Source organism: Tachyglossus aculeatus, chromosome 1 (genome assembly GCF_015852505.1).
Source record: "Tachyglossus aculeatus isolate mTacAcu1 chromosome 1, mTacAcu1.pri, whole genome shotgun sequence".
Lineage (NCBI taxonomy): Eukaryota > Metazoa > Chordata > Mammalia > Monotremata > Tachyglossidae > Tachyglossus > Tachyglossus aculeatus.
Genome location: NC_052066.1, coordinates 75,359,539 through 75,377,611, shown reverse-complemented (window position 1 = coordinate 75,377,611; position 18,073 = coordinate 75,359,539). Strand labels below are relative to the sequence as shown.

Genomic DNA, 18,073 nt, shown 5'->3' with positions numbered 1-18,073 from the left:
GATGGGGAGAGTTTTGGCCTGGCGCATTTGAAGTTGGGGGGACTTCCAGGAAGAAGAAAGAGTCTGAGCAAGAGGTTAGCCCCATCACGTGTCTGCTGCGTGACTTTGGGCAAGTCATTTAACTTCTTTGTGCCTCAGTTTTCTCATCTGTAAAATGGGGATTATTACTGTGATCCCTATGTGGGACAGAGGGAGGAGGTGGTGGCATTGACTCTGATAGAAAAGTTAGATGGAAGAGAGGATTTACTGGGGAAAATGAGAGGAGATTTAAGACACGTTGACTTTAATGAGCTGGAGGGGCATCAGTGTGGAGATATACTGAAGACAAGAGGAAATGTGAAATTGCAGGGTAGGTGAGAGGTCAGGGTACTGAGGAAAATTTGTAAGTTGCGCATAAGAGAAGGAGCATGGACTAATAGAAAAAAAAATAATAATAATAATAATGGCATTAATTAAGCACTTACTATGTGCAAAGCACTGTTCTAAGCACTGGGGAGGTTACAAGGTGATCAGGTTGTCCCACAGGGGGCTTACAGTCTTAATCCCCATTTTACAGATGAGGTAGCTGAGGCACAGAGAAGTAAAGTGACTTGCCCAAAGTCACACACCTGACACTTGGCAGAGCCGGGATTCGAACCCATGAACTCTGACTCCAAAGCCCGTGCTCGTTCCACTGAGCCACGCTGCTTCACGAAAAAGAGTGAGAGGACCTGGGTTCTAAATCCAGCGTTGCCACTTGTCTGCAGTGTGACCCTTGACAAATCACTTTACTTCTCTGTGCCTCAGTTACCTCCCTGTTGTACTTGGGACAGGGCCTGTAGCCTGATTACCCCAGCACTTAGTACTGTGCATGATGGATAGTAAAAGCTGAACAAATACCATTTAAAAATACACAGGTGGCAACTAAAATTTAAAGGAGCAGATGAACTCCCCAAGGGAGGGAGTGAAGCTAGTAGGCAGAGCACAGAGGTGGGAGTCAGGATGATATGAGCATTGCCCAGTGGATAGAGCTTGGGCCTGGCAGTCAGAAGGACCTGGGTTCTAATCCCAGCACTGCCACATGTCTGCTGTATGACCCTGGGCAAGTCACTTCACTTCTCTATGCTTCAGTATCCTTATTCATAAAATCAGGATTAAAACCATGTGGGAAAGGGACTGTGTCCAACCTTATTAACTTTTATCTATCCCAATGCTTAGTTCAGTGCCTGGCACATAGAAAGAGCTTTACAAATACCATTTTAAAAAAGTGAGAAGAGAAGAGTATCTCTTCTCTTAGTTCCCCCATCTTACCTACTTCCCTTCCCCACAGCACCTGTATATATGTATATATGTTTGTACATATTTATTACTCTATTTATTTATGTATTTATTTTACTTGTACATATCTATTCTATTTTATTTTGTTAGTATGTTTGGTTTTGTTCTCTGTCTCCCCCTTTTAGACTGTGAGCCCACTGTTGGGTAGGGACTGTCTCTATATGTTGCCAATTTGTACTTTCCAAGCACTTAGTACAGTGCTCTGCACATAGTAAGCGCTCAATAAATATGATTGATGATGATGAAGAGTACCAGAAATAGGTCTTAAATGATATCCACAGTTAGAGGATTCATTCAGTTGCATTTATTGAGCACTTACTGTGTGGAGAGCACTGTACTAATCACTTCGGAGAGTACAATACAGCAATAAACAGTCACATTCCCTGCCCACAATAGGCTTGCAGTCTAGAATAGGGGAGACAGACATCAATATAAATAAATAAAATGACAGATATGCACTTGCGTGTTGTGGGGCTAGGAGGGGAGAAGAGCAAAGGGAGTAAGTTAGGGTGACACAAAAGGGAGTGGGGATGAGCTCGATTTGTACTTTCCAAACACTTAGTACAGTGCTCTGCACACAGTAAGCGCTCAATAAATACAATTGAATGAATGAATGAATGAATGAACGAGGAAAACTGGGGCTTTGACTGGAAAGAGAGGTGGGAGATGAGCCAGTGAAAGAGATTGAGAAGGAGTGGCCAGAGTCAGGAGGGGAAGTAGGAGACTGTTTTGTCAGTAAAACCATGGTTGGATAGAGTTTCCAGAAGACAGGAATGGTCCAAAGTGTCAAAAACAGCAAAGAGATCAAGGACGATAAAGATAAAGTAGAGACCATTCTTCAATCAGTTCAAAGTTCCATATAATTAATAATGATGATGATGATAATAATAATAGTGAAACTATGGGATTTGTTAAACACTTAATATGAGCTAAGCATTGGGGTGGATACAAGAAAACAGAGTGAGACACAGTCCCTGTACCATGTGGGGGGGTCACAGTCTTAATCCCCATTTTACAGATGAGGTAATTGAGGCACAGAGAAATGAAGTGACATGTCCAAAGTCACACAGCAGACAGTTTTCCTGACAGGATAGTCCAATTCTTAGCTATAGTTTTTCTTATGTTAGTTGTTCATAATGGACTAATTAGAGGAAATATTGATTGGTTCTTTAATAACCTTTAGGGTCAAAAGGGACGACCATCATTCTGTTCCTCCAAGCATTTTATTGCTAGACCTGGGTTCTAATCCCAGGTCTAATCCCACGGGGGGATACCAGGTAATCATGTTGCCCCATGTGGGGCTCACAATCTTAATCCCCATTTTACAGAGGAGGGGACTGAGGCACAGAGAGGTTAAGTGACTTGACCAAAGTCACACAGCTGACAAGTGGTGGAGTGGGGATTAGAACCCATGACCTCTGACTCCCAAGCCTGGGCTTTGTCCATTGAGCCATGCTGTCTGCTTTGAGACCTTGGGCAAATTGCTTAAATTTTCTGTGCCTGTTACCTCATCTGAAAAATGGGGATTAAGATTGTGAGCCCCACATTGGACATGGATTATGTTCAAAGTGATTATCTTATACCTACCCTAGTGCATAGTACATTGCCTGGCACATAGTAAGCACATAAAAAAAGTCATTAAAAAAACTCACCCGTTGCCCAAAAATTATCCGAGAATGGGACAACATGTGAATAGGTCCCATTCTCCTGAACCTTCTGGTATTCCACAATCCTACAATTTGAGTACCCCAACATCAGCTGTAGTCTCAATGCCTAGTCTCCATAACAGTTTGGTTGAAGAGGAAGGGGCAGATTCTAGAGATGTCGGGAAGTTAGAACTGACTGGATTTGGAGATAGATTATGATATTGATGAAAGAAAAGAATGAGCTATTTTTAAAATAAAAGCCACAATAAGAGCCACAATATTTTTAAAATAAGATCCACAATAAGAGCCACAACATTTTTAAAATGAGCCACAGTAGGTGATAAAAACAACTAATGATGACCCCATGATAGACCATCTCATGTTTAGGAACATTCTTTTTTCCTCTTCAGAGAAAAAACTAAATTCACAATCTCAGTGTTATTTTAGTCACAGTCAATAAAATATCTAAGGTCTTTATTATCATTGAGTCTGATTCTTCCAGAGCCTAAAATTTCTGCCTGGTGGTTAACTATGCACTTTGGTAGGGATAGTAACTAACTCTTCAGATATTTTTTTAGTAAAATGCCACACTGCTTGAAACCTCCCTTTGCTGGACTAAAAATATTCATATTTTGTCCCAAGAAGCAGGGAACAAGTTCGAAACTGGAAAGATTTGGTTCACTGTAATTATTATTCCTTAGAACAGAGAGGCCAGCCGGGAAACTGCTTGTGTGGCAATGTGCTAGCTGACGTTCCTTTAGAACCAATCAATCATATTTATTGAGCGCTTACTGTGTGCAGAGCACTGTACTAAGCGCTTGGGAAGTACAAGTTGGCAACATCATCATCATCAATCGTATTTATTGAGCGCTTACTGTGAGCAGAGCACTGTACTAAGCACTTGGGAAGTACAAGTTGGCAACATATAGAGACAGTCCCTACCCAACAGTGGGCTCACAGTCTAGAAGGGGGAGACAGAGAACAAAACCAAACAACTAACAAAATAAAATAAATAGAATAGGTATGTACAAGTAAAATAAATAAATAAATAGAGTAATAAATATGTACAAACATATATACATATATACAGGTACTGCGGGGAAGGGAAGGAGGTAAGATGGGGGGATGGAGAGGGGGACGAGGGGGAGAGGAAGGAGGGGGCTCAGTGTGGGAAGGCCTCCTGGAGGAGGTGAGCTCTCAGTAGGGCCTTGAAGGGAGGAAGAGAGCTAGCTTGGCGGATGGGCAGAGGGAGGCCATTCCAGGCCCGGGCGAGGACGTGGGCCGGGGGTCGACGGCAGGACAGGCGAAAATGAGGCACGGTGAGGAGATTAGCGGCAGATGAGTGGAGGGTGCGGACTGGACTGGAGAAGGAGAGAAGGGAGGTGAGGTAGGCAGGGGGGTGAGGTGATGGAGAGGCAGTTTACCTTGGGGAAGGAGATTGTTAGGATTGAAAGTAGATAATAAATATGCTGTGTCAAAGTGTCCATTAGGCTCCAGGGGGTTTTCTCTTGGCTCTCATTTTATTGAGATTGGCTTCCACAAATCTCCTGGTTTGACATGGCAAAGAAGGGGGTTAGGAAGGCATGGAAGAGCTATGCCAATTAGGTTCACTGTGTTCAGAAACAAAGTTGAATTTATGTACATTTGATTCTATATGCATATGCAGACACACACATATATATACGCATAATAATAATAATAATGGCATTTATTAAGCACTTACTATGTTTTGGACTGTGAGTCCACGTTGGGTAGGGACTGTCTCTATATTTTCCCAACTTGTACTTCCCAAGCGCTTAGTACAGTGCTCTGCACACAGTAAGCGCTCAATAAATACAATTGATTGATTGATTTGAAAGCACTGTTCTAAGTGCTGAGGAGGTTACAAAGTGATCAGGTTGTCCCACGTTGGGCTCCATCCAGAGAGAGAGAGAGAGAGAGAGAGAGAGAGAAAACTACTTTGGGGTGCCCCTTTCCTGAACACCAGACAGCAAACTCCATATAAGCAATGATGATTAATATGCCTCACCACTATGACTTGTTTCAATGTGCAGAGATAGCTACTCCTTGTGATAAACTAGTGATTTGTTAGGATAGTGTGTTATTTTCTCATAAAAGCAGGAACTGCACCCTCTGGTTAGGAGTTGGAATTTCCCTTTCCTTTTCTTGGTACTGTCTCACACATAGACACACATCCAAGCACACACACACACACACATACGCTCACATACAATTGAGAAGAGAGGCCATTATGAAACATATAATCTCCCTAGAAAAAAAAAGCACAATCTTCCATCACCCTGCATGGACAATTAATCTTCTGTGCATGCCACCTGCTGAATTTACAGAGGCAGACAATCCGAAACAGCAATTTTAAACATTGATGTAAAGTTCTCTCAAATATGGAAAACTGTAAAATGTGTTGGCGTGGGGAGGCAGGGTATTTTTCTTTTTTTTTTTTTAATCTCTCATTGCATTGAAAATAATGCTATCAACTAAAACTCCAGCCAAGCAGGGAGCAGCAAGAGGATGTGAAGCAGCATGGCTTAGTGGAAAGAGCACAGGCTTCGGTGTCAGAGGTCATAGGTTCTAATCCCGCCTCTGCCACTTGTCAGCTGTGTGACTTTGGGCAAGTCACTTAACTTCTCTGTGCCTCAGTTAACTCATCTGTAAAATGGGGATGAAGCCTGTGAGCCCCATGTGGGACATCCTAGTTACCTTGCATCTACCCAAGTGCCTAGAACAGTGCTTGGTACATAGTAAGCGTATAACAAATGATACCATCATTATTCAGTGTTTAGAACAGTGCTTGGCACATAGAAAGCACTTAACATATACCATTATCATCATTATTATTATGTAGCTCTGCTGCTAATAAACGGGAGAAACAACACTGTTCCTTGTAAACAATTACATTTCAAGATACACATCAATTTATTTTAAATGTGGAAGAAGTGAAGTAGGATTGGTTCAGGGTTGTAAAATAAGAGAATTTGTTGTAACAATGTAAATATTTGGTGTGAAGATCAGAGTGCTAAAATCTATTAGATTGAGAGCTCCATTTTGGACAATAATTCCCTTTATTTTGATGGTATTGACACCTGTCTACTTGTTCTGTTTTTCTGTCTGTCTCCCCCTTCTAGACTGTGAGCCTGTTGTTGGGTAAGGACTGTCTCTATATGTTGCCGAATTGTACTTTCCAAGCGCTTAGTACAGTGCTGTGCACACAGTAAGCGCTCAATAAATACTAATGAATGAATGAATGACAGGGACTGTATCCAATCTGATTATCTCTTATCTCCCCCTGCTCTTAGTACAGTGCTTGGCACACAGTGAGTACTTAACTGATGTCATCATTTCAATGATTGATGTCAGAGAATGGGAAGAGCATCCTGATGGTGAGGCTTGCTCAACACCCCCTTTATACCGTAAGCTAGAAGTGGGCAGGGAATTGTGTCTATTATATTGTTGTATGCGCTTACATGCACTTATGTACATATCCTTGTGTTCTCCCATTCCCCTAGCAGTAATTTGCATTAAGGTAATAATAATAATAATAGTGATGGTATTTGTTAAGTGTTCACTATGTGTCAAGTACTGTTCTAAGCATTGGGGTAGAAACAAGGTTATCAGGTTAGATAATAATAATAATAATGGCATTTGTTAAGCACTTACTATATGCAAAGCACTGTTCTAAGTGCTGGGGGGATACAAGGTGATCAGGTTGTCCCACGTAGGGCTCACAGTCTTAATTCCCATTTTACAGATGAGGTAACTGAAGCCCAGAGAAGTTAAGTGACTTGCCCAAAGTCACACAGCTGACAAGTGGTGGAGCTGGGATTAGAACCCATGACCTCTGGCTCCCAAGCCTGTGCTCTTTCCACAGAGCCACACTGCTTCTCTAAGACTGTAGCTGTGGAATCCCTGGCCTGCATGGGGTTCACACTCTTAATCCCCACCCATTTAGGACAGGGACTGAGTCCTGACCCAATTTCCTGACCCAATTTCGAGCAAATAATTTGCTCTTGGGGTTTGGAGATGAACTGTAGGAGGGAGATGGGGCAATGAGTGGAGGGAGCCATGGGGTCATGGGATGATTTTTTAGGATAGAGGATAATGGGTATGTTTGAAAGCAGTGGGAAAGTAGCCATTGGAACGTGAGCAGTTAAAGGTGACAATCAGGTGAGGAAAAAGAAAGGGGACAAGTATTTTAATAAGGTGCAAGGTGATAGCATCAAAAGTGCAGGTGGAGGGCATTGATTTTAAGAGGAAAAGGGGGATTTCCTCTTGAGATATTGCTGGGAAGGATGGTAGAGTTAAAGAAGGGACAGGAGGAGCTTGAGACTGGAGAGGAACCAGGGATTTTTGGGGAGACAATCAATCAATCAATCATATTTATCGAGTGCTTACTGTGTGCAGAGCACTGTACTAAGCGCTTGGGAAGTACAAGTTGGCAACATATAGAGACAGTCCCTACCCAACAGCGGGCTCACAGTCTAGAAGGGGGAGACAGAGAACAAAACCAAACATATTAACAAAATAAAATAATTAGAATAGATATGTACAAGTAAAATAAATAAATAAATAGAGTAATAAATATATACAAACATATATACGTATATACAGGTGCTGTGGGGAAGGGAAGGAGGCAGTCTGTTGGTTTCAATTTTATAGATGAATTATGAGACCAGATTATTTGGGGAAAGGGAATGTGGGTAGGACAGGGGATTTAAGGAGGGTGCTAAACATCTGAAACAGTTGTTGCAATCAATGGGCATGAGTCAATAAGGATGGAGTAGTGTTGTTGCACTGTAATCTCCCAAGCACTTAGTACAGTGCTCTGCACACAGTAAGCACTCAGATACGATATAGAGATACCTAATGTCAGGTAGGTTATGTAATGATGGAGTGACATCATAAGGACACCCAACTATTTAGTTGACTGACTGACTGTTGTTGGGTGGAGGAGGGGGCAGAATTAAAGTAGGTGAGGATGCATTTGGGATGGATGAAGTCAGTCTGATGCCTGGATTTCCACCAGCAGTGCAGCACACCTCAAGCACAAGAGTGGAGGAAACACACTTACATGCTGTGTGACCTTGGACACTTAACTGCTCTGTGCCTCACTTCACTCATCTACAATATGGGGACTAAATATACAGATATTTAGTAGGAGGGAGTACAGCCCTCCTACTTAGTCTGTGAACCCCAGGTAGGACCTGATTACCTTGTATCTACCCCAGGGGTTTGTACAGTGCCACATGGTAAGTACTTAACGAATACCACAATTATTGTATTTTGTAGGTGAACCAGGACTGCAACTTGGAGGTAAGAGGTTGACGAAAGAACAAGGGATCAAGGGAGTTGAATTCAGAAAAGATAATGGAGTTGGAGGGGTGGATTTTTGATGAGGGCCTAAATCAGGGTGATAGAAGAAAGTGTGAAGAGGAAAGGACAAGACAAACTTTCAGTAATAAAGAGACAATGTAAAATAACAATAATAATAATAATCAGTGGCATTGAGAAGCGGTGTGGCTCAGTGGAAAGAGCACAGGCTTTGGAGTCAGGGGTCATGGGTTCAAATTCTGGCTCTGCCAATTGTCAGCTGTGTGACTTTGGGTAAGTCACTTAACTTCTCTGGGCCTCAGTTACCTCATCTGTAAAATGGGGATTAAGACTGTGAGCCCCTCATGGGACAACCTGATCACCTTGTAACCTCCCCTGTGCTTAGAACAGTGCTTTGCACGTAGTAAGCATGCCATCATTATTATTAGTATTTATTGAGCGCCTACTGGAGTATTGTATTAAGTGTTTGGGTGAGTACAATACAACAGCATTCATAGACACATTCCCTGTCCAGAAGGTGTTCTAATCCCAGCTCCACACTTGTCTTCTGTGTGACCTTGGGCAAGTCACTTTACTTCTCTCTGCCTCAGTTACCTCATCTGTAAAATGGGGATTAAAACTGTGAACACCATGCGGGACAGGGACTATGTCTGACTCGATCAGCGTGGCTCAGTGGAAAGAGCCAGGGCTTGGGAGCCAGAGGTCATGGGTTCGAATCCCGGCTCTCTCACATGTCTGCTGTGTGACCTTGGGCAAGTCACTTAACTTCTCTGAGCCTCAGTGACCTCATCTGTAAAATGGGGATTAAGATTGTGAGCCCCATGTGGGAAAACCTGATCACCTTGAATCCCCCCCCCCAGCGCTTAGAACAGTGCTTTGCACATAGTAAGTGCTTAACAAATGCCATTATTATTATTATTATTTGCTTGTAGCCACCCCAGCACTTAATACAGTGCCTGGCACATCATAAACACTTAACAAATGTCATCATAATTATTATTATTGTTACTTTTAAGGAGTTTAGAGGGGGAGGCAGACATTAAAATAAATTAATGGTATGTTTACAAGTGCCACGGGGCTGAGGGTGAGGTGAATATTAAGTACTTAAAAAGGTATAGATTCAAGCGCACAGGGAGGGGAAATAGTAGAAAAAAGGGCTTAGTCAGGGAAAACCTCTTGGAAAAGCTCTTTACCTTAATAAGGCTTTTGAAGTGAGGAGAAGGGTGATTCCAGCCAGTTGTAAGAGGTCTTTTATTTCTGCTGCTCACAATTCATCATCTACCTAACTGCATCTCCAAAGTGTGTCTATAAAGATATTTTAAAGACATCCATTTTTTTTAGTTCTCTGTAGAAATCAGAATCGAATTCTTTCATTTTTGACTATTGACTTTTGTTGGCCTGTGGCTATACCACTTTAGTCTCTGATCTCTTCAGCTCTTCAACCTAAACTAGATCAGACTTTGACAGACCTCGGATTGGAGACTTCAAAAGAAAAACCTGGGAACTGAAAGGAGTGATCCTGATTACTCACAGGCAAATCCTCAGTTCACGTCGATGAAGCAGTGGGCATTTTACCTTTCTATATTTCCCCATCTGTGGGCACGCAACCTCTCATTTCTGCCTTACCAGTGTTGAATATAAATTGTAATCTCTTGGTGACTGGGATGGAGACATAGCTAATATCAGATAGGAATAAAATAAGACATCATAAGGACACCCAAGAGAGTTTGTTATAGAGATCTGAGAATAGAGTTTCGCCAAGTTTGATCCCTGACCACCCCCTTGCCCCACCTTGTTGGTGCCATTGCCTTCAGTGCTCTGTTTTTTGGGTTGTTTTTGTTTTCTATTATATTTGCTAAGCATTTACTGTGTGTCAGTCACTGCACTAAATGCTGGGGTAGATACAAGCTAATCAGGTGTGCACAGTCCATGTCCCACATCGGGCTCACAATCTGAATCCCCATTTTACAGATGAGATAACTGAGGTTAACACACGAATGGCTTCCCAGCGGTGGGATTTGGCAACAGGAGCCAAAGTGGAGGGATTTGGATGTTTTTTTATTATTATTATTACTATTATTGCTAATAACGATGATAATAATTGTAATAATTCTGGCATTTATTGAGCATTTTCTATATGCCAAGCACTACACTAAGTGCTGGGAGACCTCGGCCTGTGCCGCATGCCAGGGGTTGAGTTGCAGCTCCTCCTGGTATTCCCCACATTGATGGTAGTGGAACTTGTAGTGGGGGCAGAGCTGGGCCCCTGTCAGCTTCTCTGCCAGGAAAATGACCACATCATGTTGGATCCCCAGCTGGTGGGATCCACTCATCCCTGGGGGTGGGCGGGCAAGGGCTAGAGGCAGGCAGGTGCCTGGGAGACCTGGAGCCCTAGCAGATGCCCTGTGCCCCCTCCCCACTCACCATTGAAGATGAGGTGTCTGAGCCAGGTTTAGTGGAAAGAGCACAGGCTTGGGAGTCAGAGGTCATGGGTTCTAATTCCAGCTCCGCCACATGTCAGCTGTGTGATTCTGGACAAGTCACTTAACTTCTCTGTACCTCAGCTCATCTGTAAAATGTGGATTAAGACTGTGAGCCTGATCAACTTGTATCTACACCAGTGCTTAGAACAGCGCTTGGCACATAATAAGCACTTAACAAATACCACCATCGTCATCATTATTTATTATTATACAAGATAACCAGGTTGGACACAGTCTCTCTTCCACATGGGGCTCCCAGTCCAAGAAGGAGGGAGAACATTTTATAGATTAGGAAACTGAAGCACAGAGTAGTTAAGTGATTTTACCAAGGTCACACAGCAGACAAAAGTGGCAGAGAGGAATTGGAAGCCAGGTTCCCTATCTTCCAGGCCTGAGCTCTTGCCATGAGGCCATGCAGAAAGCAGCTGGGCAGCATGGCTTGGAGTGGTTTCATGATGGGCAACTGGTTTGAGGACAGGTTCTTTCTCTGCTATGAAGTGAATCTCACAGGCTAAAAGAACACTGGAGCCTTTGTTCATCATCAAAAAAGGGTATTTACGTTCCCACATGCACAAGGTTTTGTTGAAAGTGCTTTGCACATACTAAGCGCTTAATAAATGCTATAAAAAAAAGTGAGTTGAGATGTGGATTCTCCACTCTGGGCTTTCCTAATCTAACATGGATAGCAGTGATGTAGATAAAAGTATCTGAGGACAAACCCACTAAGCAATTGCATGGACACAAGAGATGACACAACTACAAGAATTTAGAGCCAATACAGTCTGTTTATACAGGCTAATATATCTCTATACTTCGATCTACAACATGGACAAGGATGCCCTATAAGGGGCAATATCTTACAGAAAGATACAAATCAGAAGCAAGGGTAGGAGATGTGGAGATTGTTTGTCAGCCCCACTTTCAACAATACGGACAGCATCGTGGTGGAGGCACTTCTGGGATTTCAGCATTTGTTGTAGGATATTAATGAACCAGATGTTTCCAAAATGTGCATTGAAAAATGTTCTTGAATAAGTTGGAACCACCACCTAGCAGAACAGAATGCAAAATTAGTCATTTCTCTCTCTCTCAATATATATATATTTATTCCATGTCCTCATGAATTATAAGCAGCATGGAGTAGTAGATAGAGCATGGGCCTGGGGAGTCAGATGGTCAAGGGTTCTAAACCCAGCTCTGCCACTTGCCTGCTGTGTGACCTTGGGCTTGTCACTTCACCTTTCTTTGCCTCAGTTACCTCATCTGTAAAATGGGGATAAGACTGTGAGCCCTATGCAGGACAGGGACTGTGTCCACTCCAGTTTGCTTGTATCCACCCCAGTGCTTAGTTTCAGTGTCTGGCATATAGTAAGCGCTTAACAAATACTATTATTATTATGATTAATAATGTTTTTTTCTTTATCTAGTAGAGCATGTGACATTCTGTGTGGAATCCACATATTTTATTTTTCTTTCTCACAGAGAAGCAGCATGGGCTAGTGGCACAGACTTAGGATTCAGAGGACATGGATTCTAATCCTATCTCTGCTACTTGTCTGCTTGGGCAAGTGGCTTAATGTATCTTTGCCTCAGTTTCCCTATCTGCAAAATGGGGAATAAGACTGTGAACCCCATATGCGACAGGTACTGTACCCAACCTGATTATCTTGAATGTACCCCAGTGCTTAGAACAGTGCTTGGCACATAGTAGAAGCCTAACAAGTACCATAATTATTGTAATTATTAGTATTTTTTTCAGTATTTGTTAAGTGCTTACTACGTGTCAGGCACTGTACTAAGCACTGGAGTAGATACAAGCTAATCCAACTGGACAGAGACCATAACTCTCATGGGGCTCACAGTCTTATTCCCCGGTTTACAGATGATGTACCTGAGGCACAGAGAAGTTAAGGGATTTGCCCAAGGTCAAAGAACAGGCACCGATGGCAGGAAATGTGACTACAAATTCTGTTGTACTATAATGCCCATTGTTGGGTCTATATGTTGCCGATTTGAACTTCCCAAGCACCTAGTACAGTGCTCTGCACACAGTAAGCGCTCAATAAATGAATGAATATTAAGCACTTAACAAAAGCCATCATTATTATTATTACTGTATCTACCCCAGCAGTAAATACAATGCCTAGCACCTAGTAAGCACTTAACAAATACCTTAAAAAAATGAATCAATTGTCCTAAGCGGTTGGAGTACAACAGAGTTAGCAGACACATTCTCTGCCCACAATGAGCCTGCAGTCTAGTGATGGCATTTGTTAAGCACTATGTGCAAAGCACTGTTCTAAGCACTGGGGAGGTTACAAGGTGATCAGGTTGTCTCACGTGGGGCTCACAGTCTTAATCCCCATTTTATAGATGACGGAATTGAGGCACAGAGAAGTGAAGTGACTTGCCCAAAGTCACACAGCTAAGTGGCGGAGCTGGGATTTGAACCCATGACCTCTGACTCCCAAACCTGTGCTCTTTCCACTGAGCCACGCTGCTTCTCATAAGAGTGGAAAAGAAGTCTAGAGATGGCATTATTTGTGTCATGTTGGCTGGCCAGATGCGGGTGTTGATTTCCCAGCCCTGGGCAAGGTTGTATGGCCTGATGAAGGATGCACCTTGTCGGGGAGAGGTTTTTCTTTTTTTTTTTCCCTTATCAAGCCACTAGCTGTCAAATTGTTTGCACATTGTCAGCTGATGAGAGAAGTCCTTTCAAATTTGCCCAGAGACAGGAGTGACTGGTGACACTGTACTGTCCCCAAAACAGCCCTTGTTTGCCCAGCCTCTGTGCTGATGATCCTGCTATTTTCTGGTTCTGACCTACCTAGGTCTGCAAAGGACAGAGGTATTTTATTTGATATTTACTGTCACTGTTCTTTGTTTCTTATTTTTTGTTTTATCTTTCCCCTGGTTTTCCCAGGAGGGAAAAGACCCCGGCAACATTTACCAAATTAGAGAAGCATATGGCTTAGTGGATAGAGCACAGCCCTGGGAGTCAGAAGGTGACCTTGGGCAAGTCACTTCACTTCTCTCTGCCTCAGTTCCCTCATCTGTAAAGCGGGGATTAAGACTATGAGCCCCACGTGAGACAACCTGATCACCTTGTAACCTCCCCAGTGCTTAAAACAGTGCTTTGCATGTAGTAAATGCTTAACAAATGCCATCACTAGACTGCAGGCTCACTGTGGGCAGGGAATGTGTCTGCTAACTCTGTTGTACTCCGCTTAGGACAACTGATTTATTTTTTATGGTATTTGTTAAGCACTTACTAGGTGGTAGGCACTGTATTTACTGCTGGGGTAGATACAGTAATAACCCAGCTCTGCCACTTATCTGCTTTGTGACCTTGTCCAAGTCACTTCACTTCTCTGTGTCTCCGTTATCTCATCTGAAAAATGGAGATTGGGACTGTGAGCCCCATCTGGGGCAGGAACTGTGTCCAACCTAATTTGCTTGTATCCACCCAGCGTTTAGTATGGTGCCTGGCACATAGTATGCGCTTAACAAATACCACTATTTTTAAAAATTATCATTATTAGTGTTGAGTATAACGCCCAAAGACGGTTTACAGAATGGGCACAAATATTTGCTGCTGTTGGGGAGAAATATTCCAACCGTGACTACAGATTGCCCCTCTCAGGGTCACACTTGGAAGTTTCCAGTACTCTACCACTATTGACTGTGGGAGGGAGAGTCAAGCAGAAGCGTATCCATTCCATTCCTGGCTTGGGCAGTGGCTAGTGAGGGGAAGACAATCTGCTATAAGTCAAGACTCCCCTATGCTGGGCAGCAGTAGCATGGGAGAGAATTGAGGGCAAAGACTCTAGTTTACTGCACAGAAGAAGGCAGTGGCAAACCACTTCCGTATTTTTACTAAGAAAACTCTATGGATACAGTCCCGGAACAATTGCAGATGGAGGTGGGGCATCCTGGGAGAGATGTGTCATAGAGTAACATATTTGTTACTCTATTTATTTATTTTACTTGTACGTATCTATTCTATTTATTTTATTTTGTTAGTATGTTTGGTTTTGTTCTCTGTCTCCCCCTTTTAGACTGTGAGCCCACTGTTGGGTAGGGACTGTCTCTATATGTTGCCAACTTGTACTTCCCAAGTGCTTAGTACAGTGCTCTGCACACAGTAAGCGCTCAATAAATACGATTGATGATGATGATGATGATGATGATGTGTCCATGGTGTCACTATGGATTGGAGATGACTCAACGGCATAAGACAGGACAGGACTACAACCAGCCATCTTAGGTAGAAGAATAGGGTAAAAGAGCATGGATGGTTTAAGGAAAACCATCCTTATGCCAATGCATAAGCAGCTCAAGTGCCAGTCTTACTAGCTGTAGTATATACCTCTCCCCTCTTAATCACTGTTGTTTGAGCAATGCTCACTCTAAATAGCAATGGGGGCAACTGTGGAAGAGATTTTAAGAGTGTCACTCACCCACGGATACCATCTCAGTTTCAGTAGCACCATCTTCAAACTAATTCAGTCAAAAACTTCCTGGCTAGAAGAGCCATGAGAGAAATCTGGAGGGAAACAGGCTTTCTGGGGCTACCGCCATATCAAGGTTTCTATTAAATGAACTCACTGACTCTCTTAGGAATCCTTTGGCTTTTGTATTGCTATAGAGCATAGGGAAAATATTGTCAATGTCTTTAGCAAAGAACATCTTGAATGGAAAAGATTGCTTGGAGTTTTCTCAGTCGTGATTTGTGAAATGTGATTTAGCCTGACACCAAAAGACCCAAGTCTGATGACGTTGAGGGAACATTGTGAAAGAGATTTAAAGCGTTGGGAATTGATTAGATTTTTCTGATTCGTATTTTTCTTGTCTCTTGTATGGAAGCCCAGAGTGTATATATGTTCATATGTATTTATTTGCCCAACTGGGGCCTCTTTCGATTATTCTCGATTTTATATAGTTATTGGAACACTCAGCTGTTAATAATAGAAATCTTATGGAATACCAGGATCCACCATTATAAAACTCTTCTACTGCATTCTGGTTTAAAGTACTACAAAGTTTACACAGGTTTACACTCATATTTTACCCCCAAACTTGGAAGTGTTTTTATTGACTTTAAAGTCCACTTGAATAGCTCTGTATTCTCAATTTAGTATGAGATGACAGTTCTCTATTTCATGAGCACAACAGGATGTGAAGGACAACATTTTGAAAATCAATCATATTCACTGAGCACTTACTGTGTGGAGAGTGTTGTACTAGGGGCTTGGGAGAGTATGATACAACAGACACATTCACTGCCCACAAGGTGCTTGCAGTCTTAGAGGAGAAGCTGACAATATATACATGCACATTAAAGAAATAAGATTTCATAAGATTTCATTACTTGTACATATTTGCATTGCTCTTTTATCACTTTTTTAATATCCGCATTGTTTTGCTCAGGCTTTTAGATGGGAAAACATTAATGCCTGGCATATTTTCTGTGTGAAGCTCTATTCACTTAGTACTCTTTTCCCGAGATTCACTTTCCATGGAACTAATTGGGAGCACTAACTGGGAAGTATCAGAAATAAATCCCTTCCACCGCAGCTGTCCTAGCCTCACTCTAATCACACCCACGAAGATGAACTGGACTCTTGAAATCTGCCCATGCAGATATGGAACAAAGACCCTTACCTCAGATGCAATTCTCTTGATAAAATGATACAATTGGAAAATTCCTGAATTCATTATCTCTGCTGTTATTTGGAGCAGTTAAACCAACACATTAGGAGAGACACAGATAAAGCCTTTTCTCTTTTTTCTTTTTCAAGAACCTCTGCCTTGCTTTCTGTAGCTACAGCTTCCAGAAGCAATCAATGGCATTTAAGCCTGCACTTTTCTAAGCAAGGGAGCTAGTAGAAACAAATAACGTGCATTCTAGAGTTCAGAATTGGCCTTGGCATTATATTTGGATTTGTGTTAGGTGAAGAAGCTGAGCAGGGATGATCCATGACTAGGAAAGCAGTTCTCAGGTATGCTTTATCTCTTTATACATGATGGAGGGGGGTGAGCTGGTTTTCAGGCTTCAGATAAGAGAAGAAGCATGGCTCAGTGGAAAGAGCCCGGGCTTTGGAGTCAGAGGTCATGGGTTCAAATTCCAACTCCGTCACATGTCTGCTCTGTGAACTTGGGCAAGTCACTTAACTTCTCTGAGCCTCAGTTACCTCATCTGTAAAATGGAAATTAAGACTGTTAGCCCCACATGGGACAACGTGATCACCTTGTATCCCCCCCCAGCACTTAGAACAGTGCTCCGCACATAGTAAGTGCTTAACAAATGCCATTATTATTATTATTTTATTATTATTATTATAAGTTCCCTTTCACTGCTTTTATTATTGCCTTTTATTTCTCAGGTAAACATGGCATCATTACCCAAGAGGCACTAGCCAATTATATTAGAATCATCTATTGCTCTCCTGGTTATATAATGGGCATCCGGACATATAGCCTTCAGAACTCATGCCAATGTATAATTATTGCTTGGTTTCTTAAGGCGTTTAATTAGAGTCTGAGGTTCTACCATAGTCACTGACACAATCAAGGAATCAATGATATTTATTGAGTGTTCAATTAATCAATTGCATTTATTGAGCACTTACCATGGACAAAGCACTGTACTAAGAATTTGGACAGTATTAATAATAACTGTGGTATTTGTTAAACATTTACTGTGTATCAGGCACTGTACTAAGTACTGGGGTGGATACGTGCAAATCGGGTTGGACACAGTCCCTGTCTCACAGGGGGCTTCCAGTCTCAGTCTCCATTTTATAGATGAGGTAACTGAGGTGCAGAGGAGCGAAGTGACTTACCCAAGGTCACACAGCAGACAAGTGGTAGAGCCAGGATTAGAACCCATGATCTTCTGACTGTCAGGCCAGTTTTCTATCCAGTACACCATGCTGCTTCTAATATAACACAACATAGTTGGTAGACATGGTCCTTGCCCACAAAACGTTTACAGCCTAGAGGGGGATGGAGTGTATTGCTCTGGGTTCCAAAACATAGCAGATACTTACTTTCATTTATATTCTTTGTGTAAATTATTTGGACACATTTGTAATAGGGAAGAGCATTATCCAATATTATGCACTTGTTCTTTCTTCTGAGGTACTGAAAGGATTAGCAAGACACATTTGGGAGCCATAGAGGGCAAAAACATTTCATTTTCTTCCTCCCTTATCAATTTATAGTAATCATTGAGCACTTATAGATCAATCAATCACTGGTAATTATTGAGTGCTTACC

General features: G+C 42.2%; 1 long non-coding RNA gene across 1 annotated transcript in view; it reads right to left on the bottom strand.

Moving 5' to 3' along the window:
• Positions 1–11,609: 11,609 nt before the first annotated feature.
• Positions 11,610–18,073, bottom strand: part of LOC119933044 — a 170,546-nt gene continuing 164,082 nt past the window's right edge. The window contains exon 3 of the long non-coding RNA XR_005452525.1: positions 11,610–11,841. This is a non-coding gene — a long non-coding RNA (uncharacterized LOC119933044). The remainder of the gene's footprint in view (positions 11,842–18,073) is intronic.